The 16956-nt window shown below is 42.7% G+C and overlaps 1 long non-coding RNA gene across 3 annotated transcripts in view; it reads left to right on the forward strand.

The window, feature by feature from the left end:
* The window catches only part of LOC309444341, a 69749-nt gene that overhangs the window by 39369 nt on the left and 13424 nt on the right, over positions 1–16956 (forward strand). For 2 of the 3 annotated variants that reach the window (XR_014184998.1, XR_014184999.1), the window contains exon 5: positions 9935–10029. This is a non-coding gene — a long non-coding RNA (uncharacterized lncRNA). Of the gene's footprint in view, positions 1–3926; positions 7236–9934; positions 10030–16956 lie in introns of those variants that run through there. The other variant, XR_014185000.1, reaches the window with a different exon arrangement.

Below are 16956 nucleotides of genomic sequence, written 5' to 3' on the forward strand. Positions count from 1 at the left end.
AATTTAAGTGGCCGTTCTATATATTGATATTTGACAGGGAATGAACTGAAAGCAGGAGTGCATGTAATCTTTTAGAGGTGTGGATAGATTACACTGGCTTGTTATTTTTTATTAAAATTATACAGTAATGCTTAGTCATACCTTAGATGCAGTTACTGGAATAAAGGTAGATTATGCCCTAGGGGTAAGAATCACCTTTATCCCATTGGCGCCCGTGCAATTAAAACCACATTGGATGGATCATATTGCTTTAATTCATCGGTATAATCTTTGGACAGGGCCTTTCTCTAAGTTAATGAACAAGCAGACCTTGTCCCCTAATGGCCATTTTACTGGGGTGACTCAAACATACCTCTTTGAATTGTCTTCAGCTTTTGAGTCTTACTCTGTTCAGTCACTACGTCTGTTCCTTGTGAAACTGAGAAAGAGAACATAACCTTCCTTTTTGGGAAGCAGCAGGAGTTCACATTGCAGATTTAAATTACAGAATAAAAACAGGTTTTGGGGAAGAGCCCCAACCCCAGGGAAGGATCCCAGACTGGACAGGACTTACTGGGGGTAAATCCACAGGTCCTGGGGGAACAGCCGCTGCTGTCCCATGGGCAGGGGATGCCGCACAACCAGGTTTTGTGACATTATGATTGTATAGCAGCTTTTGAGAGTTTGCCAGTGTGGGACTGGAGACACAGGGCTGCCTCCTGCGTCCAGACCCTTAGAGGATGGTGAATCTGTGAGGAATGACGAGATGGATAAAAAGTGTAGCAGGTTTTCTTTTCTTAATGTAGATAACAACCAGATCAGCACCTGTAGTCACGCTATACTTACACAAAGGTCTTTTTCATACTGTAATAATTTAAAAATGAGCTTAAACAAGGAGTGAGTGTAACTGGAAGTTTTGAAGACTTCTGACCCGCTGCAGCAGTAACAAGAGTTGGTGTGAAAGTGAGAATCTGTCCCTTATCTCTTCCCTCTGAGTTTCTTAGTATTGAACACATGAGTGGTTTTGAGACGGCATATCGTTGGGGTTGGTATTTGTTTTGGGGAAGAAAAGTTCCTAAAAATGTCAGATGTTTTAACTAACTAAATTCAGTGTAAGTGTTCCTGGCATTGATTTGACTATTGAAAGTAAGTTTGAAGACTTTCTCCATGTCATATTTTCAACTTTCTAAATACTACTGTTGATCTTGCTTCAAGTTGTGCCTCTTTCTTGCAAATGATCAAATTGTATATGAAATCTCCTGTCCGACATTCATTCCCAGGCTGGCTTTGGACGACAAATGACCCCTTTATTTGCTCACGACACACCTTACTTATGCAAGAACGGTGTATTATTTTCCTAATGAACAGCTGCATTTTAATTGCGTGTTCTGGGAATATCAATCAGCTGATGAAATACAGTGTGCTCAGCCTTCACTGAATGAGTGCGATCACCACTTTTTTGTCACAGAGAAGCAATTTTCTTCTATCTCTTTTGTCATTAGTGGAGGGAGCGAGGACTCTAAACCAGCTCATCCAACAGCAGCCACCTTCCTGTTCTTATCCTGGGTGCAAATAACCCCAGCAAAGCTGAGTTAACAGGGCCCTGCAGGCAGGGCAGTTGTGAATACGAGGAGAAACCTGCAGAAATATGAAATACACACAACTGAATGATAAGCATTATAAAAAGAACTTTCATATTTCGGGAAACAGATTTTATTTTCTCTGTCTTCAAACTGGCGTGGAATGTAATTCTAAATCTGTAGGACATACAGAAATATCTAATGATTTTTTAATGAGTTTTAGGGTGTTCTTTTCCTAAAGCCTGAGCTACTAGAATAATTTGATTCTGCAAGCATCTTATTTTTCAAAATAAGTTATTGAGCCCCTTGTTGTGAGAAAAGCTCAGAAACACACATCTCGAAGGCTTAAAATCTGTTTTAAAAAGCCCAAGGTCGGTCGATTCAAAAGCGTATTCTTTAGGGAAGGAGAAGTCGGTTTGCTTTCAAATGCTTGAGACGGACAGTCCTTAACATCTCCCTTCTGACATGGTAAGAGACACTCAAACTGTAGCAGACCATAATGAGTTCCTGCCAAAATCTGAAACCGGGCTGACCCACAGGGCCAAGACACCTTCCTGCAGCGCCCGGACTCAGAGGCACAAACCCCGAACGCTGCCGCTGCTGCTGCCGCTGCTGCTGCTGCTGCTGCTGCCGCCGCTGCTGCTGCTGCTGCTCAGGGGATTCCTGCAGCGCACGTGGTGCCAAGAGCAAAATACAAGCTCTTTCCTGGAGCCTTTAATTCAGCTGAGCTCTCTTTGATTCAACAGTCAGTTTTGCCTGAGCAGTGAGTGCAGAAGTTGGCCATACAAATAGTTTCAGCATAGATCAAAAGATTATTCTATGTAGATATTAACAACTAATATTATTGATATTAATGAAGAGACATTCTGTGCTTACCATCTGCAGATGTTGGAGTGGGTGGATAAGATTGGGGCTTTAGGGAATTGGAAACAACCTGGGTTTTTTTTCCATTTGGTTAATTATGAAATGATTCTTAAAACAGATAACAGTGACTAATTTGGCCAATGAATTTAATGGGATGAAAGGCAAGTACAGAAACAAAGTAAACAAAGAAAGAAGAAAAAGAACAACACAGGAGCTTTGGCTTATGTTTAATGATGTGTAATTGCTGTTGGTACCACAAGGAAACTTTTTGCCATGACCAGTAAGGTCATTTTTCAGTTTTAGATGTTCAAATTTCATTCAGCCTTTGAACACATGATAAATATCAATGGCAGAGCTTGTTGTTTCTGACTTGTACAAGGTTTAGAATACTTAAGTATCCTGCGTCAGCCAATAAATCTATAGTTCAAAGGAGGAAATGGACGTATGCATGTTGTTACCTATCTTATTATGTAACTAATTATTTAATATTTTCTGTTCATAGACTGTTACTTTTTAAGTCTTTGATACAGAAAACAAATCTTCCTGTATTTTGTTTGGAGAGTTGCATAGTTTTTACTAGTGTTTCTTTCTGCCTGCTGCTGTGAGAAAAATCTTCAATATATTTTTAATGTGCTGACCGTGGCAGTGTTGTTTTCCTGACATTTTGCTTGCTTGAAAGAACAAAACAGTCATGTAGTCATAGAATCACAGAATAGTTTGGGTTGGAGGGACCTCCCCAGCTCCCCAGTGCCCCCCCTGCCATGAGCAGGGACATCTTCACCAGCCCAGGGTGCTCAGAGCCCCGTCCAGCCTGGCCTGGGATGTCTCCAGGGACATGTTATAACATGTTGTGTTATCTTTTCTGGACAACTTATTTTCATCTCCTTTGTCTTTTCGTAGGTTAGTTACCTGTTGTTTTCTTTTTCCTCCTTCCTACACCTCCTTGTGGCCACGCATCCTTGGGTAGGAAGGACACCACTTGTGGAATCCAAGCATTGCCTTGCTGTGTTCCTCAGAGAACCTCTACATTGCAGTAAAGAACCAATGCTGTAGTTATGGGGTAACATATCATGCCACGGTTCTGCAAGGAAGCCTTTATCTTCCACAATTACCTGTACAACACTTCAACTCTAGCTGGGTTTTTCATGTTCAGAGGAATGTGTGGGACACTTGGGTGTATGTGAGTCCCCTCTTGAGCCTCACGTTGTCCCCAGGGCTTTTCTCTCCCCATGTCCAAAGGTGAGTTCGCGCAGTGCTTGCCCCTGTCCAAGAACACAGTGTGGTGTATTCAAGAGTGGGGACTAATGGCTCTGCAGAGGAACCGGCTTGGACAGAAGAACAAATGCAGCACGGCCAGTACTGTAACTGCCGCTGGCAGTGGGACCCCGAGGGAAAAGCTGCTTTGTTCCTCTGAGACAGCACAGAGACCCCGGCCAAGAGCAACGGCCCAGCCAGCCCCACAGCCGCAGGACTCACCGAGCTCTTTCCCTCTCGCTCTCACAGCACAAAGGAGATGGCACAAAGATCAAGTGACTTGCTTGAGGCTCCACAGAAGATCAGTGGCAGCACTCAGCACCAAATCTCCCGCGGGAAATGAGCGCTTGCGCTTCGGACCACGGTGCTACTCCAGAGCTCATCTATCACCGCATTGTGTAATGTTGGTCATGTTAATGATGACCCGTTTTATCTAACCAGAGACTGCTCCGGGGAGGAGGGATGCATTACATGATAATTACAGGATGCTAGAGCTGTCCAAGAACATTGTAAGGCCAAGGTATTTGATATTATGCAGATATAAAAAGACTGCAGGTGGCTGCTCTCTCAGCTTCACCTCTTGACTTTTGGACTGTGCCTCTCCAGAGGATTTTCAAACACTTCTGTGCCGGCACAACAGACGATGGAAAGCTGCCCAGATACAACTTGTGTCCTACTGGGCGGAGGAGAAACGACCATCTTCATGTTCAGCTTCTCTGTGCATGAGTATTTCATTCTGGCCAACAGACACAGAAAAGAAAGAAACAAAGGAACCGCACTTTCAGTAAAAGCTCCTACTCAAATAGCTCGTCAGAACAAAGAGCTTCAAGCAATCTCAGTAATAAGCATTAACCTCCTGACTGACAGTAGGAAAAGATTTTAAATTGTGGAAATATCTTACTGTATATAGAAAGATTTTTAGTTGACCTACCTACAAAGGCACATGTTATTCAGTATGTTGTTGTCTTTTTTTGTTTCCGTATTACTGGAGGGGTGGGACTGAGACAAACTGTTTGCTGTTGTGTTTCATGAAGTGATGACTCTCATCAATTTGGTATGCTTTTATCAGACTTTATTGTAGGGATCATTTTAAGTTTTAGATGAAAACTGCTCCTATTAGACTAATCCAGTCTTGACGTTGATTTCAGTGGACAGTGGAACTTTCTTACATATTTTTCAGAGGGTTTTTCATCACCAGTAAACTTGGACAGCAGACAACTGAAAGGGATGAAAAACATGTATTTAGCTCATGGCACGTCAGAAAGGCCTCAGTGCAATAGCCTGGCACCAAGATATTTGCTTTTGAAGTCGTTTTTGTTTTAGAAAATCCTCAACTTTCTGTAAAATGGATTATTAGGGAGAAGCTTCAAAGCGAAACATTCTTCCCTCCCACTTTTGATTATTTGATAAAGAGAGGATTCTTAACATAATCGTGTGGTTAAACTGATTATGTAAACTAGCTTTTTAGCAATTAATATTTGAGTGAAAGCCTGGTCTAAAGCGAAACCACCATGGATCTTTGTTACACTATCGGATTTCATCAAGAGGCTGTTTAGCAAAGCTTTTTCTGTACAAACAAAACAATGAAAAACAAGCGTGAAAGGCTCCTCATTGAGGCCTCTTCTGCTGTTGAATAGCAATCTTTTTGCTGATACTGGGGCAGATTTGTCTGTAATTCCAAATCGTCTATCTTGAAATGTTTTCACATAATCAGTGCTTTTTCACTGTGATCATGAGGTTTCCTTATTCTTTTTAAAGCCGTTCAAAGCGAGCGTGGTACTTTGGCGTGGATTCGTAACAAGCTTTGATGAGTTCCAGAAAAGTGACTGTTGGACAACTACAAGGAATGAAAAGAACTTGTTATCTTTAACAAGAGCTTGATTGGATGTAATAAAAGTTCCTTGTTAATTTACTGAAGTTAGCAGCTATGCTGGTAATGAATTTATAATCACCAACATTTGATCTCCTGCGGAAGCTTTTGCCCCTTTCTCCCCCTCAAAATGTTTCTGGAGAGACTCCAGATAATTTCCTTTAATAGGGATTAAAACTTTAAAGGAGCGTTGCTTTATAGTGACCCTTTTTGGCAGTTTATCAGAACACTTACGCAGCTGGTAAATGTAACTACAAAATTTGGTGCAGGGCTGACTATTTTTCCTTAAACAATCTCTCCTCTCCCCTCCCTGCCATGGGCATCACATTGTTTACAGCAACACCGGCAAAGCAAAGAATCACAAAAATGAGTTACGTGAACAGGAAAGCTTTGATTCTATGGGCATAGCTCCAAAAATGTCTTTTGTGTAATGCAGGTTAAATGAAGTCATTGTCCTAGAACTTTGAAAGAATTCCACCAAGATAGACATAACTGGTTCTTTTTAAGTGATTATGTTGCATTTCGAGTTCTGAGGAATTCCCGTGTTCTGAGCGCGAATGGGGAGCGACAGCCACGTGCGCTCTCACACAAAGGCCGCTGCGTTGTGCCACGTTTCCCGTTGGCTCGCTTTGATTTTACAGCCCTTTATACAAACTGGTATTGCTGGAAACCAGTGTTTTAGTGGGGAGGGTTTCTACGTCTGTTGTTGTTTGGTTTATTTTTTAAAAGTCTCTCCATCACCTCTGTATTCCCTGAAGCTCCAACCTCTGCCAACTCCTCTGCTGGTCTACGGGGGTGAACACTAATAGCACAGCGACAGATGGACAGGCCAGACAGACGGCCCATATAATCCATCCTATGCTGGTTTTACAAGTCTATAAAAATGCAATAAAGAAAAGGATCTCATTAGGCAGAGGCAGGGGGCTGATTGATTTGCAGGCCACACTCAGTTTATAGCCGCCTTCTGTGTGAACGTCCACCTTACAGTGTGAGTTCACCCCCTTGGCCACAGCTTGTTTAGTTAGACTTAATTTACTTCTGGTAACGTTGAGCATTATTCATGTGTTTTTGGTGACTTTTACCTCCATTTGGCACCTAAGTATGGACTCACTCTCGTTTTACTCTGTAGAAATAAAGCCCTGAAGCCAGAGGTCAGGAGAAAAGCTCCTACCAAGTGTGGGTTGTGTGAGAGGGCAGGAGCTGTTTAATTGGAAGGGAAACCAAATACTGTCCAAGCTTCATTTCAAGTCCCACGTATTTTTCTGCGTGGCGACAAACGCTCCCTCCAAATATTGCAAGAGGCTAAAGGAAAAATACTTTGTACGTGGTCTCAAAATTATCCATTTTATCTTTAGTTGTGGGAGTCGTTCTAGGGAAGAGGGGTTTTCCTGTTAAAGAAATATTTTTAAATGTAAATAAGTACGAAAGACACTTTTATCTTATGTAAGACCAGGAAAATAGAATGTGTTGCCCATACACAATGTCTTTTTTGGAAATCTCACCTACATAAGTGCTGACAGATTCCTAAAGATGAGCTGTTGATCCAGTCTTATGGAACCATGGGTATTTTTATTCACGTAATCATTTAACATTTCAGTGAATCCAATTAAGCTTTTCCTCAACTATCTCCTGTGTCTATGAGTTCTAGAGATGCTCATTCTACATTAAATATTTACCTTTTATCAATTTTAATTTGTTACCTCTCCGTTTTATTGGATATTACCAATATTGAACAAGAACAGCAGTTCATAAACATTTGTAGTAATTTAAGGAAAGGCCCATTTGTAGATTAAAAATGTTTTTAAAGTGCAGTTGGTGGAAATTGTTTCGAAGTGTTCAGGATTATTAATGCTCCAAAAAAAGCATCATTAAGAGGAGTGTCATTTGCGTAGTTGAAATTGCTCACCATTTACATTAATGACATTGTAGTTCATTGTTTTCTTTCTTACTGGATATCTAAAAGCTTCTCATTAATCTAAAGAGAATAAAATGAGAAAAATGGCAAACTTAAAAATAAATAACTATGTTCCAGCCGATAATGATTTGCTAAATTGTATCATCATGCCAGAAAAAATCTGAGACTTGGGTTCAGTTGGAGAATTCCAGTTACCATCATAAAACCTTCTGCAGCGTGTAAAGTGTTTAAAGCCCATTGGGAAAAATCCGTCTGGGTATTTAGCTCAATCTCTATTATTATTATTGTTGTTGTTGTCATTGTCATTTTCCTCTGCCCCACTTCCTTTTTATTCAAAGAAAAAACCAACCAAACAAGTAACTCCCCTGTGATGCCATTAACCAGACAACTCATCCCTGCCCTTTGATACCACGTGTTACCCCCACGGAGCTGGTTCTTCAAAGCCATGGACAGGGTTTGAGGAGCCAGTTTCTGTTCATTTTAATGGGGATTAGACATCCAGCCCCTAAGGCAGCTTTGAAAAATCTCCACCAGGTTCTTTACGGCTCTTCGTGGAGGCAACAAAATGTTCACCCAGTTATGGAGCCGCGTCGCCAACACGCTGCGACCGCGAAGCTGGAGATGAGCGCACGGCCTCAGGTTTAAAGAGCCCCACAACAGAGAAATTCAGCCGAATTTTCTATTTAATTTCTGTTGAGCCCTCTGTATGGCACAGTTTCAGAGCGGAATGACAGTTTTGAAAAGGAACTAGTAGATCAGCCTTTTTGCAGGCAAGGAAAATGCTACTTTCTTTTTGTCACGCACCCTCTATCGGTCCCTTTGCATCCTGCTCTCCTTTCCTGGATGTTACGCTGACAACCTTTCTCAGAAAACTGATGTCTTTCCATCCCGCTCTGAGTGACGCATTTCAAATGTGCTTCACCTTAAATACGTAAGATTTCAAAAGAAAACTGCTGAGCCAGACAAGGGGGAGGAAGAGGAGAATCCAACAGAGCTAAAAAGCAGCAAACCCACGTCCATTTTCCATTCATTGACGCACATACCCCAGGGCAGTCTGGATTCCCTTTCTCATGCTTTGCTACCCTCCATCTCAATAGATGCTGCGGAATAATAGAGCCAATCTGAACAGCTTCCTTAGAGGTATCTGCTCTGCAAACTTTGCCTTTGAAAAAACTAAGAAGTTTGCCATGTGTATAAACACAAGTATCCTTAGTTATAGCAACACGGACGGCTGCTAAATTGCGTTTAAATTGTCCTTGTTTAATTTATGTTCTGTGCGGTCTTCCTTGTATATATCCCTTAGTTATGTTTTTGTCAGTTGTGTTTCTTTAAATGTATTATAAATCTGTATTTTCCTCATAAACCAGTCTGGAAAAGGGCGTCTGTACTGGAAACTGGTTTTAGTGACTTGACACTTTGGCTCTTTTATGTTGTGAAACGAGTTTTAATTTTCTTAACATAGGCCAGGCATGGTACATAAACCTCTTCCCCCCCAGGGAGGCTTTTATGTTTGATTCCTTTAGTGGCAAAGCTTTTGAATTTCTCCCCTTGATTGACTTGATTATGATCTTCCCAGTATATATCCTTCATGTTGATGAATTCCTGGTAGGGATCGTCAAAGGAGTTTACAAGCCCCAGTGCTAGATGAAACACAAGAATTAAATTATCCCTGCAAAAGCTGCTACTAGTGAACATAGGAAGTTGAATATTAGTGCTGCGGATTTATTTATTCTTTGAGTGTCTAGTTTGAGATACTGGGAAAAGATTAATTTTTAAAGAATAGACGGTCTGAGGTTTCTGCCAGATGACTCTGAATCTGCACCAACTCAGAACCCAGGTTGGAAATGTCGGCCAAACCCCCTGTAAATGTTGTCCCGGCTCGCTCGGCTCGTGCGCGGCGTTCGTGCTGGGCCGAGTGGATCTCAGCAGCCTCCATGCAGCTCTTCTACTCACTTAGCAGAGAATGGTTGGTAAAATCTCACTGCTACAGGAAGCGGCTGATCCAACAGTCCACAAGTGAACTAAGAAGCAAGTAGCCACCATGGGACATCTTAGAGCCCTGAATACCCATTTGGCTTGAAAGATGCTTCTTGCAGCATATACACAGCAGGCAATACTTCTGTTACTCAACATCAGAAAAGGCGAGATTTTGCACTAGGAAGTGTGTTTGAATTTTTGGAACGTTGTTGGCTTCTATAATGGTTCACTCTTGCCGGTCATGGCTGCCCGGCGTCCCTGGGGCTGTAGGCGCCAAACACCAGAAGGCAGCTCAGGTCATCGGGAACCTCGCTTTGTTCTCTGCTGTGGGCTCGGCCACGCAGCATCGACACAGTTGTCCTTTTCAGAGACTTTTTTAGGTGGAAGGCAGGTTATTTGGGGATGGAAAATGCTCTTAGAACTGACCACGGTGACATAAGGGTGGTAAATAACATACACTGACTATCCATGTACTTATGTCTTTGTTCATGATAGGTATGGACAGGGGTGCGTCGAGATGCTGTTCCTAAAGCTGAGAACCATGATGAACTCAACAACTCTGGAATATACATGCCGACAAACAAAAGCAGGTAAGAGGTTTTGACCCTAATACAGTTTTCAATGTTGGAATTCCACTGTAAAGAAAGATTCACAATTTTTTATGTTCAGGGAGGAGAATATTGATCACCACTGTCTAAGTTAATAAACCATCCTGATCAAAGGATGGATAATTTTTGGTACTCAGCTTTACAGTCTTTATGGATACATAACTTTTTGGAAATTAACACTTTTGTAAGTGATTCAAGTTGGGTGCTATAAGTGATCCAGCACGGACTTAACTGAATTTGGCAGATGAGGAGTGATAAGCCTGGGTGCTGCCCCTTGGACTGTGAGATGCCACCTTTGCACAGGAAGGGCCTGAGGAGCGTTTCCAGTAGGAGACTGGAGCCAGCCAGACCTGCTGCTTCCCCTCTTGTGCTTCCACACCCATTCTTATTCTTTTCTTCATGTAAAATAAACAGAGAGCTGGTGAGATGCGGATAGATTCGGAAGTGTAAACGTGAAAAAAATTGTGGATTGAGATAAAAACAGTTGAATCATTAAAAAAAGACAAGGAAAAGGAAAAAAAAAAGGAGAAAAATAAAGCTCAAGAAAGACAAGCGGTACAGATGAAAACTGCTCAGCAGTAAGTAAAACATCCCTTTGTTATCAACGCTGTCTGCAGCACAAATCCAAACCGCAGCCCCATACCAGCTTCTACAGAGAAAATTAACTCTATCCCAGACAAACCCAGCGCATTTGAAAAAGGAAACTTAGTGGAGAAACGAAAGATTAATGTAATATTTTTCACAAACTTTGTTTTCCGTATTAGAAAACTATAGTTGGGGCTTTTCAGGAATTAACTCAGACAGACTGGAGTTGGTAAGAGCAGGCAGGGCAGGCAGGAGAGGCGGAGGTACAGCTTGCCTGAAACCAGGCTTAAATTTAGACCTGTGTATAGATTCTTTTCAAAACTCATAAAGTAGAAATAATACAGCAGTGAAATAAAGGCAAGCATGAATCCCTCACGGTGCAGAGCTCTCTCTGCCTCCTACATGAGCTTTAAGTCTCCTCGCTGTCGTCGTTCGAGCTGCCTGAAAATGGTCCAAATTTTATGAAAACTGTCATGACCTTTTTTTCTGACTTGACAAATAAAAGGATGTTTTTGCAGGGTGGGGAGAAGTGTTATTATCTCTAGTGAAAGCAAGTTTATTTTTTTAAAGCTCTTTTAATGGTTGTTGTTTCTATTTTGGTAGATCTGTGTGTATGGAAAACGATGCCAGAATGCTAACACTGCACACTGCCAGAAATCAGCTCTAATTTGCTTCTTTCTTGCTGTTCCATTATAAAAGTGAAATGGTTAGGGTTTAAATTATTGATTATCTTATTCACATAAGTTTCCAATCTGTTTTTAACACTCTGGGCTGCTGTGTGTGGTCTCCTGCAGCACTGTTTGCAAAGACTGCTGGCAGAAGAGATTTTTCTTACCAGTTTTGAATTTGCTGCTCTTCAATAAATCAAAGAAGGGGAAAAGCGAGGATTTGTTAAGATCTTAGGGTGTAGCTCATTCCTGGTGGTAACGGTTTGACTTTAACATAGTGGCATGTTTACATCACATCCATTCCTCCTTCCTACTTCTGCTGAGTATTGAGGCAAATCCATGCGACAGAGAACTGGGGCTGGTTTTCACCCCCAGTCAAAGGTTATTAATTCTATGAATGGTTCCAAATGAAGATCAGAACATATGTAATACAGAGCTGTATTTTCAGATGGAAGGATTAATAAATGAATGTGAATTGCATAAAAATAACTTCAGTGAGAAAACTCTGGAGTTAGCCACGCTTTTTGGAATTTGCAGGCCAGAGAAATGTACAGTATGACAAAATATTTCTCCATGCAGTTTCTGGTGAGGTTGTGATATTTTCAGAGCTTCGTAGATATTTTCAGACACCCAAAAATGAGATCTGATGATCCAGATCAATTCTGGGATTTGCATTTTTGGAGTGAGAGCACAATGAAGTTGGAGATGTCCTGTTTGTTTGTCCCAGCATGTGCTGGGGGATGATCTGAATGTGAACTGTAAATCTGGGCTTCAGCGCAGTGTGGCTCTTACCGACAGGACCGGTAGACGCCTGCTGCGTGCCCTCTCCCCAAGGGCATCCTGCCATTGCTGTGCCATATATATTGACATTTGTGAACGATTCAAGGGCATAATTTTTGTGCTGTGACCAGGCGTGTGGTGGGAGAAGTATGTCTGGAAATAAGGTGCAGCCCACGGAGGAGGTGTGTGTGCCAAACAGGGGAGCCAAGACCATAGCAGAAAGGCTTGAGTGCGAACAAACAATGCAGGGCTGCACAAGAAACCGCCCAAGAATCTGCAAAGTCTGTCAACTGTAGTTCAGCAAGAGACAAGACAAGGCTGGTGTGGTGCTTTCTTCACCCTTTCTTTACCAATATAGATCCTTCTGTTGGCCATTGCACAACTGTAAACGTTCTCTTCCCCCCTCCTTCGCTTCCTTCCTTCTTACCATCTCCTGTCGGGAGTGAATGCCGATGTTTCAGAAGGGCAGACTGGAGGAAAGTAGAATAACCCCTCACAAACATGCAGCTCTCTGAAACCACAGGTGCACTGTAGGAGTTTCAGTCATTGTTTGCCCTTGGTTTATTTCTCCTCTTATTCATCAGGCTGACTTTCTAACAGCAATCCTTGCCAATAAGATGACAGAAAGAAACCCCACTATTCTCCCGCAGCCTTTAGTGTTTCTGAGTTAGTGGTCAAAACTAATTGAATTTGTGGAAAGTGAAAATAATGAGGAAAAATGCAGATGAGGTAAGCGGAAAGCTTCAGGGACTGGACTAGAATATAGATGAGGGAAGTAAGATCCTGGGAACAGTCAGTTCTAGAATGGCTTTGCCTTTATTAATGAGTGTGAATTGAAAAATACATATTTATTATTGCCTTGTTTGATGATGTAGTGTGTTAAGAATTTCACTGTCACCTAGAGGCACTTTCCTCAATAACAGACCAGGCTAATGGGACCGGTGCTACCCCGCTGTACAGCGCGACCGCGCTGCCTCCTGTCAGCTCTGCTCTTTCTTTTTGGCACAAGTTTATTCAAATGATCATCTGTCACCGCTGCCTTTTCACTGATACAATCCGCTGCATAAAGAAGATGTTTGAAAAGGAATGTGCTTGCAGTCTGAGGGGCAGAGGAGCTGAAAGGCGAGGAGGATGGACAGGCCTGAGCAAAACGATAAGGTCTGTTAGCAGGAGCGATGGGGCAGGGAAGGGAATGAGGGTCCAGAAGCAGGACCGCAAAACAGGAGTTTTGTTCAGGGGTAAAGACTGTACTGACGAGGAGGAATATCACGTTGATATATGCTGGGTGTGAGTTTGAATTAGCTGTGGTGGTGACGTGGGTATAATATAGTGAGTGCTACAGCTTCTGCTCAGTCACGTGGAGGAAATCCATACTGCACCGGGCTGCCTGCAAGTACGGCAGAGCTCCTGTTCCCCCGGAGTAAATGTGCCTGTAGGATGGACAGGTGTGTGAGAGCAGGTTGTGTGCGGTGGGCAGTGCGATGTGATTGATGGGAATGTGATTGATGCGATCAATTGATGTGATGGGATGTGATTGATGTGAATTGATGGGATGTGGGAGACTCACAGAAGGAAGTGGGATCATCAAGCACCTCACAGGGTACCAGAGAGATCATCCCGTGTTGTAACACTTTGGTTTTCTTCCTGAGCTTCCAGATTTTGCATGGAAAGCTTTTACAGTGACAGAATGTTTAGCTCTCTAATAAAGACACACATTCTGCACAACTTTGTAGCGTTCTTGGACTCTTCTACCATATACGTGGGTAGGTTTGGAGTGTTTACATGGCTACTGCTGATCTGAATCCCAGGGTGCCCTAAAATGGAGTGTATTTCAAAACACTCGGCTTCTGTTGGGCAAGGGAAAAATTAATAGTAAATGCCTCCAAAATGTGAAAGCTTTAACCCTTTGGTCCTTTGAAAGCCAATTCCCATTGGTGCTAACTTCCCTTTCATTGCAAGATAATGAACCTTCACTTCGGTTGTGTCTCCTCGCCCTCAGTGTGGGTTGTCGGCATAGCTCCCGTCGCCATCAATTATCTGGGTGGAGAGGCCCACAACAGCGGAGACTGTTGCTTAATTGTTACTGCGGGATCCTTACGCAATGGGCAGTTGCCGGGGCTCATTTACAATTCTGACACATCCAGCGCGCCCGGCATCAGGAGGCCTGTGAACTGGACAAAAGTTAGAACGCGGCAGCGCTGTTCCTGGCCAAAAGCTCATTAAGATAGACATCTCCTGCTAGCGAACATCACACAGATGACACAGACAGCTCACTCCAAACGAGAAACATTCTTTTGTTCTGCCTTACTAGGGCTTTCGGATAAAAAGAATTTGGGGCTACTCAAAGGGCCAGCTGTGATATGAAGGGAGCAGGTTTAAAATAGCTCTCAGAGGCAGTAAATGCTTAATGATCAGATCTTTCATTGCTTCTGGAACATTGGAGGAAACTCAGCCAGCTAAAATTTTTGTTGATTACTTCAACAGAGGCCCTTTGTTCACATTATCATGCAGAATAATTAAGCCAATGCAAGCAAGTCTGCTTAGCTATATACATAATTAAAATGTTAAGCTGTGATTAAACAGACTGTATTGGCACAAGGAGCACCTATTCACTTCATAAAAGAGTTCCATCACTGCCTTAAGCTTGTTTTCACCCTATTTTATCTGTTATTATTTTGGAAAAACGAATTTTCTACAAGATAGGTCGTGGAAGGTGTTGTGTTTCCAGTTAACGAGATTTTATAATGGAGCGAAGAGATATAAGCACATCCAAGGTACTTAGCTTATAGGGCAAAATGTAAGGCATAAAAAAGAGGACAGATTATTTTAACTTAAAACCTCACTTTGAAGGGATTTTGTCAATTTTTCCCATTTCCTCCCTGATTTTGGTCCGGCCTTCAAATTGCAAAGTTTATGATTATGTGGCACCTGAAGCTTTGTCAGAAGGAAAAATCCCTTTGATCTCTAAAATATTTCAATTAAATGTGCTTCAAACTTGTTTTAGGTGGAAAGCTTATTGTCAACCATTACATCATTCTGAGGTCTCTGAAGCCTAATCAACTTTCTTTTGGGATTCTCTCCCAGTTGGCAATTAGTGCCAATGCCAGTTGTGCTGGTGGCAGGAGCACACTGGCTTTTCACACGTTTCTGCACTGTTCTGATTTCCAGGGCAGCACAGCTGGAATTTTACCGAGCTTGTCCCAGCTATGGCACCAGGAGTTCTTAGCAAGCAGATTTTGGCTCTCCTGCTTTTTTTGGTCACAAAATCTTGTTTTGCCTGAATTTTTTCCAGAGCAGAACAGGTACAAGAAGGGGTGTTCTTAGGACTAGAAGGATGCTGGTAGAGAGGAGATGCTTGATAGGAATCAGGTTATTTTGTTACAAGGGGGAAGTCTATATTTTTTACTAGTTTTTTGTTAATACACGTTAGGTAACATATTCTAGACCAGTAGCAGTGGCTTTAAGATACGTTGGCTGATGGAGGCAGCGCCAGAAGAGATCCTGGGGTTCACCTTGACTACGTGTCATGTATTAGACCAGAGCAATCTATAGTTACAAACAAGATCTCTGGAGGCATTTTCTGAGGTGGAAATAAAAGTGAGTCTGCTGGGTTTATCCCATGGAGCAGAACTCCAAGTGACAAGTCCAAGTGACAACCCCTCTGCTCTGTTGTCCTGGTGGACAGCAGGATGACCATGAGCCAGCACTGTGCCCTTGTGGCCAGGAAGGCCAATGGCATCCTGGGGTGTATTACAAGGGGGGTGGTTAGTAGATCGAGAGAGGTCCTCCTTCCCCTCTACTCTGCCCTGGTGAGACCACATCTGGAATATTGTGTCCAGTTCTGGGCCCTCCAGTTCAAGAAGGACAGGGAACTGCTGGAGAGGGTCCAGCGTAGGGCAACCAAGATGATGAAGGGAGTGGAGCATCTCCCTTATGCAGAAAGGCTGAGGGAGCTGGGGCTCTTTAGTTTGGAGAAGAGGAGACTGAGGGGTGACCTTATTAATGTTTATAAATATATAAAGGGTGAGTGCCACGAGGATGGAGCCAGACTCTTCTCGGTGGCAAACAATGATAGGACAAGGGATAATGGGATCAAGCTGGAACACAAGAGGTTCCACTTAAATTTGAGAAAAAACTTCTTCTCAGTGAGGGTGACAGAACACTGGAACAGGCTGCCCAGGGGGGTTGTGGAGTCTCCTTCCCTGGAGACATTCAAAACCCACCTGGACATGTTCCTGTGCGACCTCACCTGGGCGTTCCTGCTCCAGCAGGGGGATTGGACTGGATGATCTTTTGAGGTCCCTTCCAATCCCAAACATACTGTGATCCTGTGATCCTGTGCTCCTGTTATGGAGCCCCTGGGCTCAGCAGCCCCCGGGAACCTCAGCTGGGGAGTCTCTGAGGATTTCCCATGTTCAGCAGGAGCAGCCATGAATGATTCGCAGTGGCTCTGAAAACTGCCATTTAAAAGGCAAATGTGCAGATGAGAAAAATCTTTCTCCTTAGAACAGACAATGTCATAGTTTTCCTAATTTTTTTCCTGTCCTTTCTGTCCAGAATATACTTGTTCCTCTGTTGTGTCAAACATCCCTCTAATGTACAAATAGACTGATTTACATAGAATTGATCTGATAATTTCAAGTCCTACTTGATCTATCTTTTTCTACTGAGTTTCACAAAAACCTTCAGAGTTTATGATTACTATTACGTAGCTTTATGGGGAAATGTATTTTAAGGCAACAGTGGCTGGCACTGAGTTCCTGGTACCTCTGAGCTGTGTAATCCACGAGCTGGAGAAGATCATGGTGGAGAGGCTAGAAAATAGCATTTTCACATTTCAACATTTCACATTCAAAAGCACTTTGGAGTCATCCAG

The sequence above is a fragment of the Streptopelia decaocto genome (assembly GCF_964273445.1).
Source record: "Streptopelia decaocto genome assembly, chromosome: 10".
Taxonomy (NCBI): domain Eukaryota; kingdom Metazoa; phylum Chordata; class Aves; order Columbiformes; family Columbidae; genus Streptopelia; species Streptopelia decaocto.